The sequence below is a fragment of the Bubalus kerabau genome, chromosome 9 (assembly GCF_029407905.1).
Source record: "Bubalus kerabau isolate K-KA32 ecotype Philippines breed swamp buffalo chromosome 9, PCC_UOA_SB_1v2, whole genome shotgun sequence".
In the NCBI taxonomy this organism is placed as follows: domain Eukaryota; kingdom Metazoa; phylum Chordata; class Mammalia; order Artiodactyla; family Bovidae; genus Bubalus; species Bubalus kerabau.
In genome coordinates this window covers 85,303,985-85,331,724 of record NC_073632.1, presented here as the reverse complement: position 1 = coordinate 85,331,724, position 27,740 = coordinate 85,303,985, and the positions used below count along the sequence as shown (strand labels likewise).

The window sequence follows — 27,740 nt, the reverse complement described above, 5'->3', positions numbered from 1 at the left end:
TTTTAACACAGGCTGCCTTTCATGTGGTGAGGAGGAGAGACTCTTAAGGAAAGGAGAATGGCCAGGAAGCAAATAGATTTATGCTGGAAGGAAGCAAAAGGCAAAGGACAGGAAGAAATTCAGGAGACCTGGATCTGGAGCAGCCCATCAGCAGCCAACCACAGAGGTCATGGCTCAGTGAGCACGGAGGTCAATAACAACCACCGCCATGGCAACAAGGCTTGTCCTTCCCACTGTCAACCTTCCTTAAACTCATTATGGCATTTCATCTTCAAGATAACCTAGGAATAGGTACCATTATTATACATATTTCATATATCAGGAAACTGAGGCCTAGAAATATTTCCTTCTTACTTGTACTCAAATAGCCAATAAATAGAAAGGAGGGACTTAAAACAGTCTGTACATTATTTGTATGCTTGGTTGATAACCTTAGTATAACAAAAAATTTATCAGATCCTCAGGTTCATTGATGAACATAAGGAGTCTATAATTCCTTTGAAACTATACAGGAAATATTAAGTGCAGTTTTGTTTTTTCAGGAGAAAGTGTCTGCAGGCTTTATCACATTCTCAAATGGGTTTTGTGGTCCTAAATGGGGTCTGTGCTATACAGAGGGTGTTTGAAAGCTAGCTTCTCCCTTGCTGTAGGATTTTGCACTGGCAGTGAATAACCTCTGAGTTTTCATTTCAGATTTCTAGTGTCTCTTCCATCTTTAACATACAATGGTTCTAAAGGCTGCCCAAACATTCCAAGCCCATAGACACCCTAAAACACACCACTGAACATGGCACAGCCCTTCAGAGAGACAAGATCCAGCTCTATCCACCAGAGCACAGGCACAAGTGCCCCCCAGTCAGGAAACCTTCACAAGGCACTGGTCCAACCTCACCCATGGGGGACCTGCAATTAAGAGGAACTACAACCTTCCAGTCTGCAGACAGGAGACCCCAAACACTGTAAATTAAACAAAATGAAAAGACAGAGAAACACGCAACAGATGCAGGAACATGGTAAACATCCACAAAACCAAACAAATGAAGAGGAAGCAGTCTACCTAAAAAATACCATGGTTCTGTTATCTTAAATGTCTGAAGGAATAGTCAGGAAGTGTTCTTGCCTGGAGAATCCCAGGGACGGGGGAGCCTGCTGGGCTGCCATCTATGGGGTCGCACAGAGTCGGACACGACTGGAGCGACTTAGCAGCAGCAGCATGACAAACTTTCCTTCCATCTTAGATTCATGACCCTCCCCCCAACATGCACCCTCCATTTTTATACTCCTACCCTCTTCTAGATCACCTGTTTATATCACTCCCACAACTGGACAAAATATCAATATATCCAACTGCCCTGAGCATAGCCTTTCCAAACACTGGTTATATGATGCATGGAGTATGAGTCAGGCATGGGGAAAGGGGCCTCTTTTTAACTTTATATGTAACTATGACAGCATTCGAGCATGTGCTGGCATGCCAGCCCTATGTTTTAAAAAACTGTTAGCAATAATGTTTTTACCTTCAAAAGGGGCTCAGGGCCATCAGAACCCTTGAGAGGAGCATGTGTAATGGTGAAGGGCACACATGCTGGGGAGGCGAGGATAGCCTGTAACCCACAACCATGCCTCCACCTTAAATTTCTGCTTCAGAAATGTTCTCCAGCCCCAGTCCCCTCTGAAGGCGAAAGCTCTGGTTTAAATTCCTTATGTGGAAGGTCATTCATTCCCTCAGAGCCAAAAAGCCTGTTTGCTTTTGTCTTCCCACTTGCTTTCAAATGAAAATATCAGACCACAGACCATCTTGCTTTCCTAATTCAAAAATTAATTACATCATGTCCAGGAGTGAAAATTGTTGAACGTTACTAATATAGTAGTTGGAAGCACTCTGCATTCCGATAGCTTTTATATTCATGCACAAACGCCTGTTCTCAGCCTGACCCGATCAGTCGTTCAGGCTGATGAGGGGCAAAAAAACATGGTCACATATCGTCCACTTTAGTCCCACACTGGGCTCCTTCAAAAGTCCATTGTCAAGTACAGTTTCATGATTGTAAAGAGCATTTATTTCCCAGTGCTTGCTGACATCCCCTAGAAGCTTTCAGAAGAGGACTTCTTTACCTGCCAATTCCTACCATTTCTACAACCAATATTTCTACTGCCTTGTGTCTCTAACAGACCTTGAAATTAGTACTGTGTTTCTGTTTGTTGTGTGTGGCATACTTGCTATCAATGGCATGCCAAGTGCATCAGCTGGACGACAGACTGCAAGTCATATATGGCCCGGGTACCTACCCTTGTCACTCTGGGCAGGGCTCCAGCCCTGGGCCTGGGAATCATGTGTGTCAGCAAGCTGGAAAGAAGAAATAAAGCCCCAATTGTTTGGGGCAGGGCTTTGCAGATGTGGGGGCAACAGGGAGAGCTTGAAGCACTTTTAGGTAACTTTTTAGAAATAGAGTTTTTTTTTCACCATATTAAGGCACCAGTCTAGATGCATAATCCCTCAATATTTAGGATGAGGCAGAAAATGATCGGACATGAAGCCATAATTACACAAGATTCTCTGTGTTCCTACTTAGAGTCCATCCAGACATGGGGACAAGCTTGGGGGCCAACACTTTGGGGAAGCAGTTGATCCTCAGCAGAAAATAATGATAAAAGTATCAGAACATGGTGTAACAGACTGAAAATTTTAACACTAGGACCTTCACCATAGACGGTCCAAGAAGCACTTGGGCACTTTAGGAAAGTGTATCTCACAAGCATGGAGGAGACCAGGACAGGATATTATAAAATAACACCAAGAGTCATTGTACTTAGAAGAACTCAACTGTTTCAATGATGGAGCAAAGGCTAACTTTGGAGGCAGATGGACCTGGTTTGGGTTTGAGACATGTACTTTGGAATTGACCTCTAGCAAGGGATTGTACCCCAAAATTTTTTTCCTATATTCACTGGGTCTGACACATATGCAGCCCCTCATTAAGTGCACCTAACACCTATTTCTCTTTGTGATCCAAGCGTAACTTCCTCCTCTAGATTCCTCCAACACTCCACTTGAATGTGTTATTATCACTGCCTGACACACTTGCCCGTGTCTATTTGCTTCATGGCACATTTCTCTGTAAACATGCAACCAGCCTGCTTCAACTGGATTCTAAGCTTGACGGGGGCAAGCATTGTGCCCATTTTTTTTTTCATGATTGTATCCTTAGCACCTGGCATCATCCGTATTTTTTAAATAGTGTTAAATAAGATGTTGTGTAAATGTCTTTTTTTTCTTCTGTAAAACAGAAATAAGAATGGAACCTGCCTTAAAGCACTGCAGAAATTAAATGATGCAGCATGTGTAAAGTCCTCAGAACAATGCCTGGAACATAGAAAACACTCAGTAGACATGAGTTAGCATTAATATATTGAACATGTTTGTAGTGAAGGGGTGTGTCATTGATTATGTAATCAACTGATATCCATGTGTACATCTTTCTCTGAGAAGAGGATCCTTGATATTCAGACTCTTAAATGAGGACTGTTGCTCTATTCTCCAAAAGAAACTTAGGACCATTGCCATAGGGAATGATAGTAAACATGAGACTACAGTATAGAGAGCAGCCTATTTTAACCAAGGATCTAGGGACCACAAATTCAAATCCTCTCTCAGCCTTGATTTGCTTTAATGCTCAAATCACAGAGCAAAGAACTGAAAACCAGGGTACTTGGGGTCCCATCCAAGTTCTTTCACTTTGCTATCTCTATGATCTTGGTTGATTCACCCACTCTATTATTTTATGAACTTTTTATCCCTAGACTAGGTAGAGATAATGCAAGGAAGAATAACAAACACACAAACAAAAATCCAAAAGATACAAAAATACAGAAGTCCATGAAGAATACAGGGTCTGCTAGTCAGCAGATCTCTTGCTCAGAGCTTTCTCTTTCCTAATCTGTAAAATAAGTGAGCTAAATTAGATGACATTTAAGATTTCTTCTCTAACTGCTCGCTATAATCCAAACACTTGAAATATAGCTTCTGTTCTTGAGATTTGTTTTCCCTCTGAGTTTTCACTGTACGAATTTACACCCTTGCCCATATCAAGGACACTATTTTTACTGACCCATTTGCAAAACTGGGGTAGGGGTAGGAAAGTAAAAGCCCTGTTCTGCTCCTTGCTGATTTTCATTTCATATATTTAACACTGCTGTGCATACCTAAAAGAACCCAAGAGTTAGTGAAGCCAGAATTTTTTTTCCCATAGGGTGCAGCAGACCACTAACAAGAGAAGAGGAATCTTTTTGGCCCTTGTCACCCATCCCCTATAAACCTTAAAGAGTTCTGCATGCCAAGGTGTCAATGTCTTTTATGGGAGTAAAGATCCATCTCAGGAAATATGAGTTTCTGAAGAGTAGAAAGAAAAAGAAGGGGCTTTCCAGGTTGCGAGTGGTAAAGAACCCACCTGTCAATGCAGGAAATGCAGAAATTGCAAGAGATGTGGGTTCCACTCCTGGGTTGCAGGTTCCACCCATGGGTTGGGAGAATCCCCTGGAGTAGGAAATGGTAACCCACTGCAGTATTCTTGCTTGGAAAATCCCATGGACAGAGGAGCCTGGCAGGCAACAGGCCACGGGATCATAAAAAGTAGGACACAACTGAGCACACACATGGAGGATGGTAACTTTCCATGATAGTCTCAGTGAGTAAGTCCTCAGTCCTGTCTGACTCTTTGCAACCCCACGGACAATAGCCCACCAGGCTCCTCTGTCCGTGGGATTTTCCAGGCAAGAATACTGGAATGGGTTGACATTTTCTTCTCCAGGTTTCCTTCTGCAGGGGATCTTCCCCACCCAGGGATCGAACCTGTGTCTCTTGCATCTCCTGCAATGGCAGGCAAATTCTTTACCAGCTGAGCCGCCAGGGAAGCCCTTGTCAATGATAGGACACTTGTAAAAGTTCCACATAGGAGGAATCCAAGGTTCTGAACGCTGAGAGAGAGAGAGAGAAAGACAGAGACCAAGAGAAAGAGAGAGAATAGGGTTCTGCAGGAGTACTGAAAGGTAAAGGATCTGAAAAGGACAGAACCAAGGCTCTGTCCAAGGGACTCATTTTCTGGAAAAATTACCCCTGCAGATCAGCCCCAGAGAGCCCACCTAGGCCAGTCTTGGAGAACTGAAAACATAAGCTCATTCTGGCTAGCAGGGGCTTTCCAGCTAACACCCAGACTAATAAATCTCCTCACAGCCACATCATCCTCTGAGTTCTGTTCACTGTCTGTTCATCCAGCTCCTTCTTCAAAGCTTATTATTTGAAGGCATATGGCTACATTTAATATCATCTCAGGTAATGACACATCCAAACTTCTCGACCACAAAGACAATTTTCTGCATTCAGCCCTAATTCAATTCTTGTACCATTTCTTTGCTGATGGCTCAATTCCACAGTAAGGAAGATTCTATTCTGAAACAGAGTTGAGCCTGGAGTGCAATGAAATCGCTTTGCCTATAACTCACACAGTCTCACTGACCTGATTTCTATAAATAGATAAATTTGTCAAGGAAAAACACACAGAATCACAATCTGAAAGCAAACTCAGGAAATTATTCATTTCAGACTTTTGCCTCAGGTCAAATTAAAATTTCAATCATCCTTGAAACCCATGTCTGCCTGTATTTTTTAATAGAGATTCTGATTAAATAAGCTTTCTTGATAACTTCTAATATATGATCAATTTTTCTGTCATAAGAGTTCTTTTTATGAATGCAGGAGAATAGATGAGAACTGAATAAATCTTCTACACTGCCGTGGATGTCATTTTACAAATGACAACACTGAGGACTGGAAACAATAAATGACTTTCCTGAGGTAATATATATTCATTCATTCATCCATTTATTTATTCATTCAACATTCTCTCAAAAATTATTCATTGAATGCATCCTCTATCTAGTCACAGTTCTAGACACAGGGATACAGCAGATTATTAGTTTACTAGGGCTGCCATAACAAAATACCATGAACGGAGTGGCTGAAACAACAGATATGTATTGTCTTACAGTTTTGGAGGTTAGAAGTCCAAGTTCAATGTGTCAACAGTATTGGCTCCATCTCAGAGCTTTGAGGAAGAAACTGTTTATGCCTTTCTCCTGACTTCTGATGGTTTAAATGTTTGGCAGTCCTTGGCTTGTAGAAGCATCACCCAGATCTCTGCCTTCATCTTCATGTGGCACTCTCCCTGTCCAAATTTCCCCTTTTACTAGTCATACTGGATTATGATTCACCCTACTTCAGTATTATGAGTCATATTTGATTAGGATTTACCCTACTTTGGTATGGACTTCCCTGATAGTTCAGTTGGTAAAGAATCTACCTGCAATGCAGGAGACCCCAGTCTGATTCCTGGGTCGCGAAGATCTCCTGGGGAAGGCAAAGGCTAACCACTTTAGTATTCTTCTTGCCTGGAGAATCCCAGGGACGGGGGAGCCTGGTGGGCTGCCATCTATGCGGTCGCACAGAGTCGGACATGACTGAAGCGACTTAGCAGCAGCAGCAGCCTTATTTTCAAATAAGATCACATTCTGAGATACTGGAGTTTAGATGTCAACATATATCTTTCGAGAGGAAAAAATTCAATTCATGAAAAGCAAGAACAAAACAAAATCCCTGCTACCAAGACACTAAATATTGAAAAGAGGAGACACTGTGTGTGTGTGTGTGTGTGTGAGAGAGAGAGAGAGAGAGAGAGAGAGAGAGAATTAGGAGAAGGGATAGAGAATATCATTTATCATTGAGGTATTTTTATATTTTATAACAAAATTCAACCAAACATCTACATAAAACAATGTGATATTGGTATAAAAACAGACACATAGATCAATGGAACAAAGATCCCAGAAAAAAACCCACACATATATGGTCAATTAGTTTACAGAAAAAGAGCCAAGAATAAACAACAGGGAAAGGAGAGTCTCTTAAATAAATGATGCTGGAAAAATAGGACAGCCATATGAAAAAGAATGAAAATTTTTTACCACTATCTTACTCCAATCACAAAAGTTAACTTGAAATGGTTTAAAAACCTAAATGCAAGACCTGAAACCATAAAATTCTTGAGTAAAAACACAGGCAAAAGGCTCCTTGACATAGGTCTTGGCAATGTTTTTTTTTTTTTTTTAATTTGACACTAAAAGCAAAGCAATAAAAGCAAAAATTAAAAAGTCAGGCTAGATCAAGCTAAAAGCTTCTGCACAGCTAAGAAAACCACCAACAGAATGAAAAAAACAACCTAAGGAATGGAAAAAAATATTTGCGAATCATACATCTAATAAAGGGTTAATATCCAAAATATATAAAGAACTCATTTACTTAATAGCAAATATAACAAAGCAAACAATTCAACTAAAAACTGTTCGGAAGATCTGAATAGATATTTTTCCAAAGAAATCACACAGAGGGCCAACAGGTACATGAAAAGATGTTCTACATCTTTAATCACTGGGAAAATACAAATCAAACTCAAAATAAGATGTCACCTCACACCCAGTAAAATGGTTTTAATCAAAATATTAGATATAATAATTATTAATGAAAATATGGAGAGAAGAGAATGCTTTATGCACTACTGGTGGGAATATAAATTGATGCAGCTACTATGGAAAACATTATGGATATTCCTCAAAAAAATTAAAAATAAAACTACCATATGACCCAGCAATTCTACTTATAGTTATTTAGTTGAAGAAAATAAAAACATTAATTTGGAAGGAAAGATATATACACCCCCATGTTAACTGTAGTATTATTTACCATAGCCAGGATATGGAAACAACCCAAGTGTCCATCAATGGATAAATGAATAAAGAAATTGTGATATACTCAGCCAATAGAATATTATTTACTCATTAAAAAGAAATCTTTCTGGCTTACTTCACTCTGTACAATAGGCTCCAGTTTCATCCACCTCATTAGAACTGATTCAAATGTCTTCTTTTTAATGGCTGAGTAATACTCCATTGTGTATATGTACCACAGCTTTCTTATCGGAGGGAGGTGGGAGGGGGGTTCAGGATGGGGAGCACGTGTACACCCGTGGCAGATTCATGTTGATGTATGGCAAAACCAATACAATATTGTAAAGTAATTAGCCTCCAATTAAATAAATTTAAAAATATATATTAAAAAAAAAGAAATCTTGCCATTTGTGACAACATGGATGAACTTTGAGGGTATTATGCTAGGTAGAATAAGCCAATACAGATAAAGACAAACATCATACAATTTCTCTTATAGATGGAATCTAAAAAGCCAAATAAGTACCAAAAAGCAAGTTCGCAGATACGGAGAAAGATAGACTGATAGTTGCCAAGGTAAGCTGTGGGAAATGGGAAAAATGGGTGAATTGTTTTTGGCTTTCTTTTTCATTTAAATTAATTAAATTTTAAAAACTGAAAATAATGCTCATTTCCTCAAGAACTGCTCCATTGGTAGAATTAGGCTTTTTTAAGGTTGAGCCAAAATCTTGCTGTGTGGCACTTACACTTTTATACGCCAACACTTACTGGAAACCAACCAACACGGAACAAATCTCAATTGTTCCTCTTCCATGTGATAAAGCTTTGAAACAAACTAGAATTTTTATGCATTTCCTCATTCGCTTCCACCTTCAAATGTAGCCCATGGTCTCTGAAGTATTTCTTGGCCTTTAGGTACAGTCTATTTGGGCTTCCCTGATGGCTCAGCAGGTAAAGAATCTGCCTGCAATGCAGGAGACACAGGAGACATGGGTTTGATTCCTGGGTCAGGAAGATCCCCTGGAGGAGGGCATGGCAACCCATTCCAGTATTCTTGCCTGGAGAATCCCCATAGACAGAGGAGCCTGGTGGGATATAGTCCATAGGGTTGCAGAGTCAGACACAACTGAGTGACAACGCACACAAACACAGAGTTTCCTTAGTCTGAGTTTTTAATAAATATCAGGCTGAGGAAATACGGTCTGATGTATGTTTTGAAAAGTTACATATCCGGTGGAAACATTGCTTATTGTGATGTAGACACTGCAAGTGAAAGTGAAGTTGCTCAGTCATGTCCGACTCTTTGTGACCCCGTGGACTGTAGCCCACCAGGCTCCTCTGTCCATGGGATTCTCCAGGCAAGAGCACTGGAGTGGGTCGCCATTTCCTTCTCCAGGGGATCTTCCCATCCCAGGGATCGAACCCGGGTCTCCCGCATTGCGGGCAGATGCTTTAACCTCTGAGCCACCAGGGAAGCCCGACGTAGACATTAGGTTCCCATTAATCCAGGCTAAGATTAAATTAGTAGTATTAGCAATCAATGTGAAGTGTTCGCTAACATTAAGCATTCAATGAAACACACTTTTTCCCTCAGTATTGGACTCCATATTTATCAATATTTCATCTTAATGATTTTGATCTCATATTTGCATATCTTGATATTATTTCTAAGCATGACTCCATATCTGTTGCAGTGTGACAGAAAACAGAAGTCCCCAGATTATTCACCACGACTCTGATTGAGTCATTTGATTTCCCTGAACCTCATTTCAGCTCTCTGTTAAAAAAAAAAAGGAGAGGGTGCAAGGAGTATTTGGGAGCTAGTAATGTCTTTTTTATAGAATAGTGAGAGAGAATCAAATGTGACAAGCTAAGTGAAAGCATTTTGTAAAATGAAACACCTCATACAAGTGTTAGTTAATAGCAGTGATAAGATTGTCTTTTCTTCTTGATTTGCCCACTGCAGAAGGGATAAGTATGTTTTCTATGTCTTTATCCAGCTTATGGATTCAAATGTTAAGCAGACTAAGACCAAACTACTTAATCAACATGCTTTAGATTTATTTTCAACCTGTTGTAAATATATGATGTAAAGATATGATGACCCAACCTGCACATGCTTAGTTCACCTTCACCTTAAAAATCTCATGAGCCCAGCTGTGTGTCAACAAAACATGATACTGTAGTTACTTACCACCAACGGCTTTGACATCTGCCTTTGACTTCAGCTCAATCACTCGCTAGCAATGTGACTAATTACTTGCTCTCACTGAACTTCTGTCTTTCCTGAAATAAGGGAGACAGCAAGATAGCTACATATTAGGACCACTGTGGAACTAAATGAAACTCAGTTCAATCTCTGGGTCCAGAAGATCCCCTGGAGAAGGAATGGTTACCCATTCCAGTATTCTTGCCTAGGGAATCCCCACGGACAGAGGAGCCTGGCGGGCTACAGTCCAGTGCTGCAGAGTCAGACACGGCTGAGCAACTAAGCACAAGCGGGACTAAATGAAATAAGGCGACAGGACCTGGCATATGGCTAGATTTCAACAAGTGGTTGCTATTTTTATGATATTGTGAAAATTAAATTTTCCTAATCAATCCTCCGATCTCATAGTAGCTCTGTTTCAAAAGTAAAAAATAAATAAAGCAAGCATAAAATGGTATTCCTTATAAACCTACATTCACTCCTAGTAACCACTACATTCCTTTGTTAATACTCACAAACCATCAACTTGAAAATCCATTCTTGACTCTTTCTGGAATCACCTCTGAGAATACTTGACCCGTTTATGGATTGTGGAATCTCTCCCTCTTTTTGAAAAATGGACCGACATTTCCTTTATTCATTTATCTTTTGGTCTTTGCAATACCTCAGGAATTACTAAGATTAATGCTCAGCTCATACTAAAAAAAAAAAAAATCTTTTAAGCGTCTCCTATTTGCCTCACACCCCAATTTTCTCAGTAGGCTGGCAAAACCGGCATCCAGTGCTGGCAATCAGAACTTATTTAACATGACCAGGTTTTGCCGTACTGTCCACTTATTACACAAAGTTGCAGTCAGCTCCCTCTTTGCATTGTTTGTGAATGTGCACAAGTCATTTAACACTGAGTCACAATTTCCTCCTCAGTAAAGTAGGATAATAATAACTACTATGACTACTTCCTAGGATGAAAATACAATGTGACAAGGTGCAAAAAAAAAAAAAAATTTTTTTTAAATAAATTCCAAGAAAACAAGAAACTCAAAAAAATAATTCAAGGTATTATTTGTTCTTATCCTTCCAGTCTAGAGATCACTTTCTTTGCAGCAGAATTTGAAAGCAAAATATAAATTTAATAGTTTTGTTATCTGTTATCATTACACCATCTGCCCCAGGCAGCTTGGTGATCACTTCCTTGTTTTTCTAGTTTCAAACACAGTTGAAAATGTCCTTTTGTGGTCTTTAACATTTTTAACAAGCCTAAACTTTATTTATTTGTTATTTATACAATACTTCTATGGTAATCTATTTTAAGATACAAAGACAATCAGACTCCCACCAAAAAAAAAAAAAAAGATGAACAGACCAAGAATCAAAAGGGACAGATAGATGAGACCTCAACTATGTATAATCTGTGCCATGGAGCATGTACTTAGCTTTGTATTTTGGAAACAGAGCTAAAAAATAGGACAAAAGGTGGTATAGGAGGAGTTATACTGCACTGTCTGGTTAATAACAGGAAGCATAACAAGAGAGACACTTCTGTCATCCCTCTAAACTCTAAGAGGGACTACTAAGTGGTACATGAAGAACACAAAACAATCTAGTGAAAAGTGTCTTCACCAGCAATTTTACAAAGGAGGAAATAACGTTCTCCAAATGATCACATGTGTATAAAATCCTTAATAAAAGATGAAGGAGCAGTATCCAAGTCTCATTCCATGAGAGTCCCCGAGAAAAAAGAAGGTAACGGTGTACATGTACAAATGTTCGTGTTCTTATAAGCCAGCTTGAGGCAAGGCTGAACTTTTTAAAATCAAGAGTCATGAATTATAACTGTGTCTATTAAGTTATCTCATTTATCTGTGTTTCAGCCAGACCTTGACACGTGACTAGGCTCTGAGACATAAAGGTGGAAGCTAGGCTGGAGGCTGAGAATATAGTTTGGAGTGCTCCATGCTTTAGAAAACTGGTATACAGGTGGCAATGATTTATTTCGAAAATGAAGGTCTTCTTCAGAGAAGGAGAAATGTCGTACTACATCCCTTAAATGTGGAATCTAAAAAGAAGCAATACAAATGAACTTACTTACAAAACAGAAAGAGACTCACAGACTTTAATTATGATTACATGGGGGAAGGAACAGGGAGTTTGGGATGGACATGTACACACTGCTATATTTAAAATAGATAACCAACAAGGACCTACTGTCTAGAACAGGGAACTCTGCTCAATGTTATGTGGTAGCCTGGATGGGAGGGGAGTTTGGGAGAGAATGGATAAACATAGATGTATGGCTGAGCACTTTCCCTGCTCACCTGAAACTTTTGCAATATTTTTAATCAGCTATGTGCAAGAAAGTAGGGAAAACCACTAGACCATTCAGGTATGACCTGAATCTAATCCCTTATGATTATACAGTGGAAATGAGAAATAGATTTAAGGGACTAGATCTGATAGAGTGCCTGATGAGCTATGGAATGAGGTTCGTGACATTGTACAGGAAACAGGGATCAAGACCATCCCCATGGAAAAGAAATGCAAGAAAGCAAAATGGCTGTCTGGGGAGGCCTTACAAATAGCTGTGAAAAGAAGAGAAGTGAAAAGCAAAGGAGAAAAGGAAAGATACAAGCATCTGAATGCAGAGTTCCAAAGAATAGCAAGAAGAGATAAGAAAGCCTTCCTCAGTGATCAATGCAAAGAAATAGAGGAAAACAACAGAATAGGAAAGACTAGAGATCTCTTCACGAAAATCAGAGATACCAAGGGAACATTTCATGCAAAGATGGGCTCGATAAAGGACAGAAATGGTATGGACCTAACAGAAGCAGAAGATATTAAGAAAAGGTGGCAAGAATACACAGAAGAATGGTACAAAAACGATCTTCATGACCAAGATAATCATGATGGTATGATCACTAACCTAGAGCCAGACATCCTGGAACATGAAGTCAAGTGGGCCTTAGAAAGCATCACTACAAACAAAGCTAGTGGAGGTGATGGAATTCCAGTTGAGCTATTCCAAATCCTGAAAGATGATGCTGTGAAAGTGCTGCACTCGATATGCCAGCAAATTTGGAAAACTCAGCAGTGGCCACAGGACTGGAAAAGGTCAGTTTTCATTCCAAGCCCAAAGAAAGGCAATGTCAAAGAATGCTCAAACTACCGCACAATTGCACTCATCTCACACGCTAGTAAAGTAATGCTTAAAATTCTTCAAGCCAGGCTTCAGCAATACATGAACCGTGAACTTCCAGATGTTCAAGCTGGTTTTAGAAAAGGCAGAGGAACCAGAGATCAAATTGCCAACATCTGCTGGATCATGGAAAAAGCAAGAGAGTTCCAGAAAAACATCTATTTCTGCTTTATTGACTATGCCAAAGCCTTTGTGTGGATCACAATAAGCTGTGGAAAATTCTGAAAGAGATGGGAATACCAGACTACCTGACCTGCCCCTTGAGAAACCTATATACAGGTCAGGAAGCAACAGTTAGAACTGGAAATGGAACAACAGACTGGTTCCAAATAGGAAAAGGAGTACGTCAAGGCTGTATATTATCACCCTGCTTATTTAACTTCTATGTAGAGTACATCATGAGAAACACTGGGCTGGAAGAAGCACAAGCTGGAATCAAGATTACCGGGAGAAATATCAATAACCTCAGATATGCAGATGACACCACCCTTATGGCAGAAAGTGAAGAGGAACTAAAAACCCTCTTGATGAAAGTGAAAGAGGAGAGTCAGAAAGTTGGCTTAAAGCTCAACATTCAGAAAACAAAGATCATGGCATCTGGCCCCATCATTTCATGGGAAATAGATGGGGAAACAGTGGAAACAGTGTCAGACTTTATTTTGGGGGGCTCCAAAATCACTGCAGATGGTGATTGCAGCCATGAAATTAAAAGACGCTTACTCCTTGGAAGATAAGTTATGACCAACCCAGATAGCATATTGAAAAACAGAGACATTACTTTGCCAACAAAGGTCCGTCTAGTCAAGGCTATGGTTTTTCCAGTAGTCATGTATGGATGTGAGAGTTGGACTGTGAAGAAAGCTGAGTGCCAAAGAATTGATGCTTCTGAACTGTGGTGTTGGAGAAGACTCTTGAGAGTCCCTTGGACTGCAAGGAGATCCAACCAGTCCATTCTGAAGGAGATCAGCCCTGGGATTTCTTTGGAAGGAATGATGCTAAAGCTGAAACTCCAGTACTTTGGCCACCTCATGTGAAGAGTTGACTCATTGGAAAAGATTCTGATGCTGGGAGGGATTGGGGGCAGGAGGAGAACGGGACAACAGAGGATGAGATGGCTGGATGGCATCACCGTCTCGATGGACATGAGTTTGAGTGAACTCTAGGAGATGGTGATGGACAGGGAGGCCTGGTGTGCTGCGATTCATGGGGTCACAAAGAGGCGGACACGACTGAGCAACTGAACTGAACTGATCTGATATGATGTGCATGCTAAGTTGCTTTGGCTCCTCTGTCCACGGGGTTCTCCAGGCAAGAATACTGGAGTGGGTTGCCATTCCCTCCTCAGGGGATCTTCCCGACCCAGGGATCAAACCCACATCTCTTAGTTCTCCTGTGTTGGGGGGTGGGTTTGTGCCACTGGGAGGCTATAAAGGGTGGTATTGTTGTGCTGGGGAGGTTGGTAGGTGGCAGTGGGCGAGGAAGAAGACTTCCCTGACCAGAAATCAAACCCGTGTCACAGCGGTGAGAGTGCCGAATCCTAACCCTAATCCACCAAGCAACATCTATACAAAATTAAAGGTTCAAAACAAAAAAAAGAAAGAAAATTTCGGTCTTGTCTAAGAGGAGGACCTTCCTGTCATCTTCAGGGAAGCAGGTGTCAAACCAAACTTTTCTTTCAGAAAACAGTTCAGAACACAGTGAAAACTTTGAACAAGGACTTAAACGCCATGGTTGTAGAGCAGGATTTGGCAAACTACAGCTCAGGGGCTACTTCCCCTGCCACGTGCCTTTGTTAAATAAAGTTTTAATGGAACGCAGCTACACCCATTAACTTACTGGTTGTCTATGGCTGATTCTGCACTGCAATTACAGAGTTGGACAGTCATGGCAGGAAACAGAAGGCCCACAAAGCCTAAAATAGTTACCATCTAGCCCTTTAGAGAAAAAATTTACCAGCTTCTGCCAGAGAGCAGAGAGAGTAACTCAGGTTTAAAGGGGGACAAGGGCCATAGTTACTTATCCACCATCAATTTTCACTATAAAATACCTTAGTCTAACCCTTATAAACTCTTTTAAGCATCACATCATCATGAAGGGCTCCCCCTGCCCATCCCGTAAATTAGATACACAATTCACTCCCCAAAATCTAGCTGAATGCATCTTTAATAGTGATTTCAGTGAAGTAAAAATAGAGACATGTGCTCCAACTGCTCTTTGCCTTTTAATTTGAATCTTAATAATTTAATGATACTTTTCTACACGCTGAATGCATTTCCCCCCGTTGTCTTGTAAACAGACACAGTTTATTACCATGAACAGAGAAGGCTACAGATCAAGCTTGCCTTGATCAGCTCTAGAAAGTAGGGTTACAGATGAATGGTTCTAAAACCAGTCATTTTTTTGTTTCCCTAATTCATAGTTAATCATCCATCCTGTCCAGTGAGTCAACAGTTCTGCACATATACATTTTGTGTTTGCTTTCTCCATCTTTTTTTTAAATTAGTTAATGTATTTTAATATAAACTTTATAGCTAGTTTACATTAGACAGGACATCAGGAAGCTATGTTCCTCAAAGACACAAATTTCACTGATACTATACTGATTATTTTTTTAATCCAGGTTGAAATGATGATTGTTACGCCCAGTGTCAAAATCTTTAGGGCCTTGATTTCCCATAGCCATTGCTCTGGGCAGACTCAAATTACATCCTAAAGAGGATGTTGCTGGGGACCTTGCTTTAGAGCCCTTTTTTGTGTTAACATAAAGAAAGCTTAGAGACACACCCATGGCCACTGCTGGTGAAGGAAAACTCCTCACAGAACACAGTAAGTCTAAGTCATTCCTGCTTTCACTTATTTTTCTGAGTCTCGTTTTCCTGTTGTCCTATTTTCCTCACCACTTATTTTCACTTATTTTATCTTGTGTGGTATTAATAGGTAATCCACCTTAAATCCTTTCTGGAACAAGACAGGGTGTAAGTAAACAAGTAAAACTGAGCTGGCCTGTTGAATAGAGTTATTTAGTATTGTCCATGTGAATCCTGAAAAAAAAAAAAAAAAAAAAAAAAGACATGCCAAAAACAACTGTTTTGCTTCGGCCTGGTAGCTGCTGAGGTTTACTTTCAAGTAGAAACTGCTCAACAGGCTCAGGGGCTTTCTGTCGCTCCTGTCGGCACATGATGTTAGGACTGTGCATCCAGAGCCTGCAGGATGCTCACCTTGCCATCTGCTGTGGCAGGATGGTGGGCAACCCAGTGCCACTGCATCTGCAACAGAGGGAACAGAAAGAGCACTGCCAACAGCATCTCTTCAGACTCTCTTGAGAAAAGAATAGGTCTTGGTAATTAGTATTGAGCAAAGAAATTTACATGTATGTCATTATACTCAAACCTCACAAAAGCGTGGTTGTTGTTGCTCAGTTGCTAAGTCGTGTCCAGCTCCTTGTGACCCCCATGCACTGCAGCACACCAGGCTTTCTTGTCCTTCACTATCTCCCAGAGTCTGCTCAGATTGATGTCAGTTGAGTTGGCAATGCTATTTAACCATTTCATCCTCTGTTGCCCCCTTCTCTGCCTGCCTTCAATCTTTCCCAGCATCAGGATCTTTTCCAGTACCTCAGGTCTTCACATCAGGTGGCCAGAATATTGGAGCTTCAGCTTTACCATCGGTCCTTACAATGAATATTCAGGGTTGATATCCTTTAGGATTGATTGATTGATCTCCTTGAAGTCCAAGGGACTCTCAAGAGTCTTCTCTAGCACCACAATTCGAAGACATTAGTTCTTCGACATTCAGCCTTCTTTATGGTCCAACTCTCACATCCATACATGACTACTGGAAAAACCATAGCTTTGACTAGACAGACCATTGGTGGCAAAGTGATGTCTTTGCTTTTTAATATACTGTCTAGGTTTGTCATAACTTTCCTTCCAAGCCCCTTCATCACAGGGCTGTGATCCATGAAGGGGAATAGTGTGATTAATTTGGTTTTGATGTTTTGCTTTCAGTTGAGGGAACTGAGGATTTGAGAAGACAAGTAAAGTGAACAGAGGAATCAGGATTTCCACCTAATACAACTTACACTCTTTATTTCTCTGTATGCTCTCTATTCTTTCAATATATTCCTAATCATTTGATCTAGGCATTATAAAGTCTGGAAGGCTGCTTGATAGATCAGAGTAAAAGGCTTTAGAGTTAGCTTGAGGTTAAATATCAGATTTTTTTTTTCATTTTGTGGTAGTTACTTTGTTTTTGTTGTTGTTTAGTCCCTAAGTTGTGTCCAACTCTTTGCGACCTCATGGGCTATAGCCTGCCAAGCTCCTCTGTCGATGGGATTTCCCAGGCAAGAATATTGGAGTGGGTTACTATTTCCTTCTCCACGGTATCTTCCCAACCCAGGGATGGAACCCATATCTCCTGCATTAACAGATGGATTCTTTACCACTGAGCCACCAGGGAAGAGAAGTTACTTTAGGTCACTGTATTAGGTTTCTGAGGTTGTTATAACAAATTACCACAAAGTGGGTGGCTTAGACCATCAGAGATTTGTCCTCTCACAGTTTCAGAGACCAGAAACCAAAATTAAGTGTCTACAGGCTCTGAAGGCTCTGGGAAGAATCCATTCTTTGCTTCTTCCGACTTCAAATGGCTCCAGGCCATCCTTCATCACTCCTCTCTCTGCTTCCATGGTGATGTTGCCTCTTTATCTTCTCTATGTGTCCATCTTATAAAGGTACATGTGATTGAATTTAGTATCCATTTAGGATAAGCTCCTCCTCTCAAGATCCTTAACTTATCATACTTTGTGATATAAGGTAATATTCACAGGTCCTGGGGATTAAGGTGTAGACATAAACTTCCCTGGTGGCTCAAATGGTAAAGAACCTGTCTCCAATGCAGGAGACCCAGGTTCGATACCTGGGTCAGGAAGATCCCCTGGAGAAGGAACTGGCAACCCACTTCAGAGGAAACCCCATGGACAGAGGAGATTTGTGAGCTACAGTCCATGGGGTTGCAAAGAGTCAGAAACAACTGAAGCAACTTAGCACGCATGCATGCAGAAGCAACCCACTAAAGTTACTGAGCCTCAAGCCTCCTTCCATAAAAACTGGAATAGTATCACTTATCTAAAAGTAGAAGATTAAATAAGATAATCTAAATAAAAGTGTTCAATAGCAAACAGGTGCTCAATAAAAGGTTTTCACTCCTTTTTCTCATCAAGAGAACTTTTAGATGATTTGCTTCATTTGTCCCATTGGAATAATCCCCAACTGTACACTCAAATTCCCTCACCCTTTCATTTTGTCTTTAGACTCTTTTTCTTAATAAGCTATATTCCTTTTAGGACAAAGAGCGGTACACTTTTTTAATTATACTTTATTGTAAACTAGAACAGTGCTTCTCAGAGCATCTGTAATTGAGGGATCCAATTTTTTTTTTAATGTATAAACAATTTATTAACAGACAAATGCCCACAAGTTTCTTTCTTCTTGGACACACCCACGGTGCAGCCACAGTGAGCTGAGGTCTTAGTGTGGTGCTGACCTTGGACCCGAGGTCCCCAAAGTGACATAGCCCTCTGTGGGCCCAAATCTTCTTCAGTCCCTCCAGGTCTCCACAGAGCTTGTCATTTAGACCACTAGCCAGGACCTGGCTGTATTTTCCATCCTTCACATCCCTCTCTGGGATCTTGTACTACCATAGATTCTGCATCACGGTAATAACACATTCCACCTCACACCCAGTGAGCTCTCTTGCCCTCTTGCTGAGGTCAGTCCACTTTCTTCAACACCATACGAGTGCACCTTCGCCCCATATCCTTAACTGCAGTAAGGGTAAAGACAGTCTTCCATCATTCATTTATGTTGGGTGGAGGATTCACATTGCCAGAAACGTGGTGTGTGGGCCTCCAATGGAAGAGAGCAAGGGATCGGCTTTAATTTTGAAAGGTAAAAACATTGTGAAGATGAAAATTGCTGTAAATGTTTCCAGATACTTACTTTAAACTTGCTGCAGACCAATAACAATGTGGGGTACCGCTGTGTCCAGCAACCTCATTTTGAAGAACCCTGGACAAGGGACACAGGTGACTTTCACAGTGGTCTGAACTCCAAGATTCTGGTTACTCCCTCATAATTATTGCCCCTCAGAATGTCCATATTGACATTTACCTCTTGCATAGTCTCCCTCATTTTTAAAGGTTAAAAATGTCAACATTAAGAGTTAAATGCTTATCAAACACTTTAATTTTATCAAAGTTAATTCTCCAAAAGTCAAGTATTTCCTAGTCTCCCATTACTGCAAAGGGCTACCAAGATTTAACACCAAAACTATAATATCCATCTTTTTCCTCTTCCTAAGTGGTCTAACGTATATTCTCACAGCAGTATAATTGGTTTATTTCTCCTGTGCTTTCTTTGCTTTACCTTTGTTTCTGCATGGATGTATCCTTAGTTATATATAGCACTGTTCTATTTTTCTTCTGCTAGATAAGTTTTTGAATAAAGTACATCTTTCTCTTGATATTTTTAGCTTGAGTTTTATCTCATCAAATCTTAGTGCTCTCAATAATATTGTATTTACCTTTTTGCTTTAAAACTTTGAGTTATTTTGTCACCTCCTATTCTGTGTTGACATATATAGTTCTCTAAGGTCATAAATCTTATTCTTAGTGAACTTCTGTTACTTGTTGAATGAATGAAAGAATGCTAATTACTGAGGACCACCTCCACTATCCAGATTCTTTTTCTCTCATGCCCACTGTCCTCATTACCTACTTGGTAGTCGGGTCCTGATTTTTCTTCCTCCCATTCATCCATTTATCCTTGTTAAATATGTTCTCCACTTTGATCCCATGCCCTTTTCCATTTTCAGCAGTACATCTTCCTGACATTTATGTCATGATCCAGAAGACAAATTCTTTCCTTTGGATGTCTTTTATGTAACCAATTATTAACTTCCTATCTTTCAGAGTCAGGTCCACAAACTGGAAGAAGAGGAAGAAAAGAAAAAAAAAAAAAAAATCCCACCTAACCTCTAAATGATTTTAATTTCCTACCTAGTCCTAGAGGTTTGCTGAAGATTCCTTATGACTGCAACATTTGTTCCCACAGGAACCATTCAAGTAATGGGAACGGGTGATCTTGGCCAGTTCTCTTTCATATCTAGAGGCTCACTCCAAGAAGCTGTAGCTCATGCACCCATGACCATGCCGGGTTTTACACAGCAACTTCCTCCCAACCAGCAGAGTTCATCATCCAGTCATTATGACTGTTTTTCTTTGATAGAGATAACATAATTCTATCATTTTTTGAATGCTTAGGAATCTCTTGGAATTTCTAAAAGATGATGCTTTGAAAGTACTGCACTCAGTGTGCTAGCAAATTTGGAAAACTCAGCAGTGGCCACAGGACTGGAAAAGGTCAATTTTCATTCCAAGTCCAAAGAAAGACAATGCCAAAGAATGCTCAAATTACTGCACGGTTGCACTCATCTCACACACTAGTAGAGTAATGTTCAAAATTCTCCAAGCCAGGCTTCAACTGTACATGAATCATGAAATTCCAGATGTTCAAGCTGGATTTAGAAAAGGCAGAGGAACCAGAGACCAAATTGCCAACATCCATTGGATCATCAATAAAGCAAGAGAGTTCCAGAAAAACATCTACTTCTGCCTTATTGACTATGCCAAAGCCTTTGACTGTGTGGATCACAACAGACTATGGAAAATTCTTAAAGAGATGAGAATACCAGACCATATAACCTGCCTTCTGAGAAATCTGTATGCAGGTCAAGAAGCAACAGTTAGAACTGGACATGGAACAACAGACTGGTTCCAAATTGGAAAAGGAGTACGTCAATGCTGTCTGTTGTCACCCTGCTTATTTAACTTATATGCAGAGTACATCATGAGAAATGCTGGGCTGGATGAGGCACAAGCTGGAATCAAGATTTCCAGGGGAAATATCAATAACCTCAGATATGCAGATGACACCACTGTTATGGCAGAAAGTGAAGAACTAAAGAGCCTCTTGATGAAAGTGAAAGAGGGGATTGAAAAAGTTGGCTTAAAACTCAACATTAAGAAAACTAAGATCACGGCATCTGGTCTCATCACTTCATGGCAAATAGCTGGGAAAACAATAGAAACAGTGACTTTATTTTGGGGGGCTCCAAAATCACCGTAGATGGTGACTGCAGCCATGAAATTAAAAGACACTTGCTCCTTGAAAGAAAAGTTATGATCAACCTAGACAGCATATTAAAATGAGACATTACTTCACCAACAAAGTTCTTTCTAGTCAAAGCTATGGTTTTTCCAGTAGTCATATACTGATGTGAAAGTTGGACTATAAAGTAAGCTGATCACTGAAGAATTGATGCTTTTGAACTGTGGTGTTGGAGAAGACTCTCAAGAGTCCCTTGGACTGCAAGGAGATCCAACCAGTCCATCCTAAAGAAAATCACTCCTGAATATTCATTGGAAGGACTGATGCTAAAGCTGAAACTCCAATACTTTGGCTGTCTGATGAGAACTGACTCACTGGAAAAGACCCTGATGCTGGGAAATATTGAAGGCAGGAGGATAAGTTGATGACAGAGGATGAGATGGTTGGATGGCATCACCAACCTAATGGACATGAGTTTGAGTAAACTCTGGCAGCTGGTGATGGACAGGGAGGCCTGGTGTGCTGCAGTCCATGGGGTCACAAAGAGTCGGACACGACTGAGCAACTGAACTGAACTGAACTGAACTGGGAGAAAGCATCTCTACACAGCCTAATTTCTTCTTGCTTATCCTTAGCTGTGTCACAGTCCTCCAAGCTACTCCCTGTGACAAATTTGGAGTTACTTTATACTCCCAAACATCTTCCTCCCAGATAACTGGTCTTCTTAAAAAAAAAAAAAAAAAAGTGTCCCCTCCTACTCTGTATCCTCTGATTTTTCTCCAAGGGAGGCTCTCCCAGAGTACAGTAGACCAGAGAAAATCATGTGATTCTCCCACATGCTTCCCCCCTGCCCTGCAACCATGGTACATCCCAGAATAAATACATAGGCCCTTCCATTTTAAGATAATGTCATAAATCACTCTGGGAAACTAGAGGGAGAGAATGACAACAAATGTGAAAGAGTCAGCCAAAATATCAAGATATCTAGAAGTGGTCCTAATAATTTTTCTTTCCTAATAATTACTGACTTCCTTTGTATCTAGTATACTCAGAAACCAGGGTGAGGCCTTATGAATTTTCAGTGTCTTCTATTCTTCAGCTATAGTTTTTCCAGTATCCATGTGAGAGTTGGACTATAAGGAAAGCTGAGCATGAAAGAATTGATGCTTTTGAACTGTGGTGTCAGAGAAGACTCTTGAGAGTCCCTTGGATTGCAAGAAGATCCAACCAGTCCATCCTAAAGGAAATCAGTTCTGAGTATTCATTGGAAGGACTGATGCTTAAGCTGAAACTCCAATACTTTGGCCACCTGATGAGAAGAACTGACTCACTGGAAAAGACCCTGATGGCTGGGAAAAGAAGGGGATGACAGAGGATGAGATGGTTGGATGGCATCACTGACTCGATGAACATGAGTCTGAGTAAGCTCCAGGAGTTGGTGATGGGCAGGGAAGCCTGGTGTGCTGCAGTCCATGGGGTCGCAAAGGGTTGGACACGACTGAGTGACTGAACTGAACTGATTCTTCAGTGTCTTACATGCTAATATTTGTTCCCAGGGTGATGCTTCCAGGTTGACCAATCTGGCATTACTACAGAGGCCATATTTGGGGACAAAGATTAGGAATACCTAAAGATTCCTTCTCTGTACTTCAGGATACTTTAATCTGAATTTGCAGATATGTCCTCACTCTTCTTTACAGTCTTCCAAACCTATAAGTCCTGCTTTTCATCTCTCCTAACACCCCAGAAGGAAACAGGCTTTTCTTATTTGCTCCCTGAAGACTCTTCCCCTGGAAAGATGCTTGTCCTACCCTGACTAGTAGTCCTGGGAAATCTATCCTGTACAGTGCCTGCAGCAATTCACTAGCTGGGTAACAGAAGTCTTACTTATGTTCAAAGCTTGCATCTTCACCTGCTTTTCTCAGATACTATCTGGGTGCAGCTTCTCTGATCTTGGCCCCTGTGGCTCCCATCAACCTAGTCATAAATCCTGTGTGATCTTCCTTGCCCCAAGGTATCCTCTTTGGTCAACTTCACTATATTCATGTTTCAGATTCAGTTAATTTATGGTAAGAAAGACTGACATCTCTTTGCTAGTCAATATCATGTCTTTCTCAGGCCAGGTTGTTGGTTCCATGTATTCAGTTCTCTGAAATGACTCACAGCAATATTTTTTGTCATTTAAAAATAACTTGTTGAGGAACTATTCTGTGCCCAGGTATATCTGACATCAGGAACACAAAAATAAAGATGATGCAGACCCTGATGTAGTTTATAACCTCATGGGGATTAGCAGACTTAGAGGAATAATTAGAAAACAACTAGAGTGATGCTCTAATAGAAGGATGCAAATTAAAAAAAAAAAAAAGAATTATGAATATGCCTAAGTTCTAGCAATGGATAAAGTTATTTCATTCATCACACAGATTAATTGACATAGACATTCCTTCTTCTCCCTCTTCTTGTTTTCCATGGAATATACTGAGGTATTCCTTGAGCCTTTTCACCTCCTTTTTGAGAGAAACAAGTTACAAGTACCACAGATACAACTGGCCAACCCCTCAAGCATAAAAGAAACCTATCATCTACCTACCCTGCCACAGATTGCAACAGTCCAATATTCCTTGGCTCTCCAGGTAAAAGAGTGGTGCTTCTGAACTAGCTATGGAAGAGACCTCCTTCTTAGTGTTTTTATACCATGGATCATGTTCCAGTTTAGTTCCAGTTCCAGTTCAGTCGCTCAGTCCTGTCCGACTCTTTGCGACCCCATGAACTGCAGCACGTTATAGACCTGCAATGTCTTTCTGTCCTAGTGAGTATCTACAATAAGTAAGGAGAAGGCAAATTGCTGACACTACAGGAAACTTCCTCAACTCCAAAACCAAAAGTTTTGGCCTTCAAAAAAGCTTCTAATAAACAGTAAACATGGAAACAGCTTTAGGAAAACTTGATCGAATTCTATTGGTCTTACAAGCAATCAATGAACTGTTTTTTAAGAATGTATTGGATTTCCATGCTGCATTGCCTAGGCTATCAGTCTTTGTAATCATTCTTGCTTCTGTAGAAACTATTTTGACAAGTTACAAGGGTTAAAAAGAATCATCTCGGCCTTCCTCTAAAGAGGCTGAGAGGCTATCTAAAGGAAAGAAAATGCTCCCCTACTCCCCACCCCATCCCAACCTCTTTCTAAATGCCACAGTTCCTAGTAGAATGATCTGGAAGATGAAACAGAGAGATATCACACCAGCAAGAGTGTTTTTTCCCTGCTGCTTGCTGTGGTCAAGCGCCCTGCAGCCATCTACATTAGTCTTCTGTCTCCAGATCAGCCTGATCCATGAACATTCAATGAGCAGGTAGTCACCTATGTCCCATACACTGAAGGGTGTTAAGAAACCTCTGTTGCTCTGAAATTGCATCTTCCCTTGCCTACCCTGATTCCTGAAATTCCACCACTATGGTCATTCCTGCAAGTGATGATTAATTGATTAGATTATTTCCAAGTGATAGCTCACCAGACCAGATTGTGTTGAGGAGAACGTGGAAAGAGTATGAAGGTTTAGGGTGCCTGAGAGAAGAATTCTCATAATAGAGACAAAGCTCTGAAGGGGAAGCATGTATCCCAGAAAATAATCTACCCACTTCACGACTGCACTTAGGGGGCAGAACCACTGCCATCCCACCAAGAACTTGTTCTGATCTTGTCAATTAAGTTTTACTCAATGACCTATGCAAGGACCCCAAGCTGAAGCTCACGGGGGAACTCAAGCTGATTCAGGCTTGTTTTACTATTACCTGATACAGTGGCGCTTATACAACTTCTCACCCTGAATCTTTGACAACCACTGAAAGTCTGGACTGGCCTCTCTAAGCTGTCCATTTGGGGAGCTTGGTGGGGGCTATATAGGGAGAAGGAAAAGACGCTCTGTTCATCCTCAAGACTCCTGAAGAGACCAGTTAGCCAAAGGCAATGGTCTCCCCTACCTCTGGTTGGCAAATCGGAGGAAAAAGTACTATTCTCTGTGAAATGCACCTATCTAGATAGGCAGTAATGGCAAATATCTAATTAACATTCTTATCTACTAGAGGCAATAGGTTAAAATGGAAAAGAGCATAGGTTTGGAGTCACATGAATCTTCTGAGCTTTGCTACCTATTGTGTTTTTGACTCTGGGTTGATCCCCTAACCCCTCTGGGCCTCTGTTTTTTTCCTCTGTGAAGTGGGAGAAATCATGTTCACCCTGCAAGGCTGTGGGAGAATGTGTGTGGAGGCTGGGGCAGTGGAGGCTGGGCCACTCAGGCTTTCAACAAATGCAGTTGTCTTCCCCCATTAGTTCTCTATTTGAACAGAGCTATAAAAGGACACACTATTAAAGTTGCTAATACCAACCCAGAAAAAGAAGAATCTTAAAAAAAAAAATTCTTACTTGCATTCCAAATATTGTAGTTAAACTGTAGTCTACCTCTCCTAAGAAGTTATGTCCCCAAGGCAAGAAAATAGATCTAGAGCCCCTACTGCTCAACTCAGGGCATCCCCGGTGGCTCAGTGGTAAAGAATCTGCCTGCCAATGCAGGAGATGCAAGTTCGATCCCTAAGTCAGAAAGATCCCCTGGAGAAGGAACTGGCAATCCACTCCAATATTCTTGCCTGGAAAATCCCAAGGACAGAGGAGCCTGGCAGGCTACAGTCCATGGGTCTCAAAGTGTCGGACACAACTTAGGGAATAAACAACAACAAATTGCTCAACACAGCTTTTGATCTGCTCTCTGTGTTTGAAGGAAAATGCAGCTCTCTTTCACATGAAATTAGAATATGTGTTTGTTATGATAAATATTTACTCGGGTCCCCAAATGAATCATTTTAATTTATTCTAAGAAGCATCAACAAATTAATTTATAACATTCTTTCAACCACTTATATTTATTTATTGATCTGGAAACATCAGAAGAGAGAACAAAAAGAGAAAAAAGAAAACATCCCATTGACTTACTGTCTGAACCCCCAAACAACTCTAATGTTTCAGTGATACACTGAAAAGTATTCCAGAGAGAATGCCTGCAAAGCCCCTCCTAAAAAACGGTCTAATTTATCTATGCGGCTCAAAGAATGAAAGTGTGTGGCTACAATATGAGCCTCTAAGACTTTTTCAAAACAAAAATCTGTAGCCTGGACTCAACAAAATAAAAAGACTTAACAGAAGGCTTCAAATTCCTGAGGTGGGAGTTTTCCATAGATCACAGAAAACCGATCGTGCATAGAAGGGCTGACACAGCAAAAGAGCCTAAGGAAAGGAAGAGAAACACAAGGGAGGGATGAAAAAGAAAAGAAAGGGAGAAAAAAAGTGCTCCTTTCTCCTTCTTGGCAGATATCATTTCTGTGAAAGGATTTCCAAAATGCTCAACTCTAGGTGAACATTCAATCAGATAATTTTCAAATTCCAGATGGTAATGGAGTTGGACAAAACAGTGTTTGTTTGGGAGCCTCCGATGAGAAATCACACATTCTTGGTGATTAATGACATTTACGTGCTCTTGGCCATTAAAAACATTTTCTGCTCTTGAGTCACAACGGAAGCTACAGCTTGAATTTTATTGTTCAATTTGCTTTTTTCTTTCCTGGGTGAGCCAGCTTTGGATTTAGGAGTTGAAAGTTTATGGAGTCAGCAGGACCCCAAGGGACTGAAAGCTAAGCTGAGCCAATGAGGATAATGCCAAAGATTATCTACCCTCGGTGAAAATGTGGGATTCAGAAAAGAAAAGGAACAAAGAGGGTTTATAAAGACTGACAGTCTGTAACTTAGACAAAATTTCGTGGTGAGGTTGGCAAATTTCCTTTTTTAAAAAACAAACAAACAAAAAATTTCCTGGTTGACAGTTGCTTAAATTCTTCCTTTTTCCATTTCTGGCACACCGTCAAAAAGGCAAACTTGTGTCCTCCCTGAGGACTGGAGAGTGAGTGAGTCTTCAGAGAAGCAGCCGCAATGCTCACTGTGAAAAGCAGAGGGATGAGTGCTGAGGAGCTTCAGGGGGTAGAAAAGAGATGAGTTTTGCTCAGTAAATGATTGGTTTTGTTGGTGTTGATGTTTTTTTCCCTGTGTCCTTTAAAGAGTTCCTTTAACTTGGGCCTTGGGCCTTACCTAAACAGGATGATATTTTCATGATGTTTTTCAAGCACATTGTAGTCACACTTTAAAAAAAAAAAAAAACAAAAACTTGTCATTTTTTCCAGTCTTGGCAGTGGGTGAAAATAGAACAAAATATAAGATTTTCATAAGAACAGCTTGATTGTACTGAAATCTAATATGGTTTTTGCCAATCTTGTGCATGGTTTTCTTTAGCCTTAGTTTTCCCATCTGTAAAGTGGACTAGAGGAGGAAATGACAACCCACTCCAGTATT

The 27,740-nt window shown here is 40.5% G+C and overlaps 1 long non-coding RNA gene across 2 annotated transcripts in view; it reads right to left on the bottom strand.

The window, feature by feature from the left end:
* The window catches only part of LOC129620083 (uncharacterized), a 36,942-nt gene extending 17,713 nt beyond the window's left edge, over window positions 1–19,229 (bottom strand). For both annotated transcript variants that reach the window (XR_008698365.1, XR_008698366.1), the window contains exons 1-2: window positions 19,178–19,229; window positions 9,971–10,062 (exon numbers count right to left, since the gene is read on the bottom strand). This is a non-coding gene — a long non-coding RNA (uncharacterized LOC129620083). The remainder of the gene's footprint in view (window positions 1–9,970; window positions 10,063–19,177) is intronic.
* Window positions 19,230–27,740: the final 8,511 nt, after the last annotated feature.